This window comes from Parambassis ranga, unplaced genomic scaffold, assembly GCF_900634625.1.
Source record: "Parambassis ranga unplaced genomic scaffold, fParRan2.1 scaffold_31_arrow_ctg1, whole genome shotgun sequence".
NCBI classification, from domain to species: domain Eukaryota; kingdom Metazoa; phylum Chordata; class Actinopteri; family Ambassidae; genus Parambassis; species Parambassis ranga.
The window spans coordinates 121818-125787 of NW_021144801.1; the positions used below are offsets into that span (position 1 = coordinate 121818).

Below are 3970 nucleotides of genomic sequence, written 5' to 3' on the forward strand. Positions count from 1 at the left end.
CCCTTACGCTCTTTGCAACAACAACCACCTAATCAAAGGCAATAAGCTCTGACAACACCCAACAAACTGGGAATAGGGTTATAGAATAATTATTGTATGTGTCCTCACTGTAACGCTGCTGTTAGTAATAACAGTTTCTTTGGCGGACCTTGAAGTTTCTATGCCCTATTACTCAACACTGTGCTCTGTTTGTACAAGGAGCCCTGACAATCAGGCATCTCTGCCACTCCCTACGTATTGATAATAATGCCGCACAAACTTAATCACAGTACTCATTTTGAATGTATACAAGACCTGAAAGAATACAAAGCTCAATCAAAATCAGCAGCACACCATGCCAAACACATACTGGTACTCACACTCAAAACTACACTGAATCTCTGAAACACATGCTTATCTAAAGACACCAACCTCTCCTTCTTAATTATTATTAATTAATATTATGATTCATTTTCTTCTTTTTAATGTGAAAGAAGAAAAGAATTCTAAGAAGAAAAGAAGAAAACAAATCTGTCAGGGCACGGTTACATTTCCATTCTAACAATATAAAAAGCACTACTGTTTCCATTACAGCTGAAGGTTTACAAACCATGTACAGAATCATTGTATCATTTAAAATAACACAACATAACAGTTGTGGCTGTGTTAGTAACTTACTTTGTAGATGACTGGCTCAGAAAATACTGGGGTATCAACACACAGTATCTGTGAAGAGGACACAGAAAATCATCAACACATGCATTGTGTTTACTGTCACTTCTTGTATATGCTGCTAACACAACCCAATGACTCCATGGGTATTAATAAAGTTAATGTGAACGCACGACACTTTGATCATGTTCAATTTCAAATGACATAAACCAAACAGGCTCTCACACACAAGGAGTTCAGCAGCTCTGGTGCTTTAACACATCTTCATTAAAGTGAACAGCCATGAAGAAAGGCCTCCATGTTCAGTGAAAGGCACTACAAACAGGTTTTATCCTGCTGACTGAGCTACATGCTGTCACTCATTTTGACATCCTACTCGCTATCTCTGGGTTCACAAACGGGAAGTTCTTAGATGACACTTTCTATGTGTCAGAGAAAACTCCTACCTGCTCTCGTACTATAGAGTTCCTTCTGTTGAATGTGTCACTGTTTGTTTAGCATGTTCCTCCTGATGTTAGCTGTATGACTGCTGCAGCGACCGCTTGTTTTCTTTTAACGGCAGCCGGACACGGATGCGGCGGAGTGTTGTTGGACAGCAGCAGAAGACGCAGCGTAGACCCAGATTAATTAGTCACAGGTTCACTTGCTTCGATTTTCGCATCAATTGATCTAGACGCAAAGGCGTGAAATCAAATATTTGTAAAACTGTTTTATTAATATTTACAAATACACAAATACAGACATAAGACTTCTTACCATAATGTGTTTTTGAGATTGGAGGTTGAATCCTCCTTTCCTCCCTGTGGACGTGAACAGCTCCTCCAAGTGTGGCCGAGGAACATGAAGTCATTGCAGCAGCATCAAAACAAGGCCCTGAGCAGCATAACAACAGATAAAGTAAAAATAAAGACGATACAGAACAACCATTAGATCTGCAGATATACATGTAAGTCTGTTCCGGTTGGCCAGCAGGTGGTGCAGAGGCACGGTTGGTTTGGTTGGAGTGACAGCTCACATGCTGCACTTTTCTTCAGTGACACCGTAGTTGCTGAGAGAAGTTTGTGCAGGGCGCCATATTGCTTTCAGAAGTTTGATTCCTCTGAAAGGTAAGCAGCACTTTATGATGTGGTTTATTTTATGTGAAGGTAGTGATTGTGCATGGCTCCTTGGGAGCTCACTGTAAAAATGGATATTTATGAGGCTGAGTTCTGTTTCTGACAATTACATTATTTGGTAGTTAACCCTTCATTGTAAGCATACCTATAAGTATGTGTAGTCATATCAGTGTTAATTTTGGCAGCAATTTTTGATTTAGTTTTTATTTAGTCTTGTGACTAAAATGTCATTTGATTTTAGAAACATTTTAGTCATCAACATTTTTTAACGACTAAAAATCGACTAAAATTCTATGATATAGGCTATTTGTCATGAAATTAGTTTGACTGTGCAATAAAAACAGGCACAGCTTTAACTTGTGTTATTGAAACAAACATCTCTTTATTTAATTGCCGTTACCTTTTCACAAAAGAACAAAAGCACCAGTGAACAGTGAGCTGCTCTCCCTGAACGTTCAAACACTGTTCAGTCATGACCTTCTTCATGAACAGGCTCTCTCATATTCTAATAGGCTCACCCTTAACCCATCTGCAAACACGTGTTGCCAACAGCCAATAGAAAGGAGACACAACACAAAAACTAATCAAGTTTACTAACATGAATACAAACAACAAACCTAAAATAACATCCCTGAAGCACATACACCCAACACTAACCAGGTCTAAATGCATTCACTAGTTAACTAGTGCAACGTTTTGCCTTACTAGTGCGAGAAATAAAATATTTAATATCAAGAAATGAACTGAACTGGCTTTCCATACAACACTGACATGAGGTCCACATTGTCCTGTAATGGAATCCAGAGTCTGAGAGTGTATGACTTTATAACAAATAACAATTTCACTTTGTAGATTAAAGCAACATGTGCTTACACCAGAATCAGTCCTGTCAGCTGATATGAACAGGACTTCCTCCTCCTCCTCCTCAGGTTCAGACAATATGAAGAAGTCCTCTATAAAAACACATACATTCATTAAGTATGTGTTCTTTATGTGTATAGGACCACTGTCCTCTGTGGACTAGCAGATGTGAGCATGTGAGGAACTGGAACCACTTCTTCATCTGAACCATGGAGATGCCAATTTATAACACCTGAAACCACCTCCACTGTCTGCACACACAGGAAGTTCACCCTTAAAGAAGCATTCAGCGAATTTCTTATATGTTTGAATGTAGCCAATCAATGCTCTCTGTTTCGGTTAACCTGTCTGCACAGAATTAGTCCCTGAAATGACATGTAGAGCCTGGATAGCTCAGTCGGTAGAGCATCAGACTTTTAATCTGAGGGTCCAGGGTTCAAGTCCCTGTTTGGGCAGAAAGCTTTGTACTCTTGTTACACCACATTCAGATGTTAACCCTTTAAACCCTAAAAGAAAAAAAAAATCACCTAAAAAGACAATAATAATGTGCATTATGCATGTTCTTGGTGTCTAGGAACATCCAGGGACCTCGGAAAATGCATTTTCCAGTGTTTAAAATATTGTGTCTATTAGTATGCCTGAGTGAATTACAATAAACTGAATGAGAAATGTAACATTTCTATCCTCGCCTGAGTTTTTTCCTGTTTGACAGAAGAAAACATTATGCTAACAATGATTCTATGTACACAGATGCCATTGATCACATTCAGCTATTCCTTGGCTACAAATGTACCAAATTTGATAGAATTTGAACAAAGAGCAAAGTCTTCACAAAGGTTTTAGTAAGGATATCACCAGGCGGACACTCTGGCACAATTTGGCACCACATTGCCAAATAGGTTACTTATCATTTCCAATGGGAAGTGGCTGAAAAATACAACTTATATCCATTTCACTAGTCTATTGCCATCTACTGGAGCTTTTGGGTATGAATTTTACCTTGTACTTCATCAACTACTACCATTATGCACAGTGTAAAATCAAAAACATCAAAATGTATAATTTTGTCTCCAAATAGAGCAGTTTTTATTATCATAACTAATAACTAATGTAAAATAATGAAAGTCCAACCAAATGTAAAGTAAGAAAAATACAATAACAACAAGGAGAGGTGATGCCTCAGCGTTGAGCCCAGATGGGCCTGGGACCTCGCTGAAGAGGAAAGCCAGGTCCCAGGCCCATCTGGGCTCTTCCCTCTTATTGGCTATGAAAATAATAACACTTATTTTTATCTGTAATTGCATACATATTGAAATATACACATTATGTAAAAAATATGTAAA

General features: G+C 38.3%; 1 non-coding gene across 1 annotated transcript; it reads left to right on the forward strand.

Moving 5' to 3' along the window:
- The first annotated feature begins 3009 nt into the window (after window positions 1-3009).
- Window positions 3010-3082, forward strand: trnak-uuu (transfer RNA lysine (anticodon UUU)). Its single transcript has one exon. It is a non-coding gene; the product is annotated as a tRNA-Lys (tRNA).
- Window positions 3083-3970: the final 888 nt, after the last annotated feature.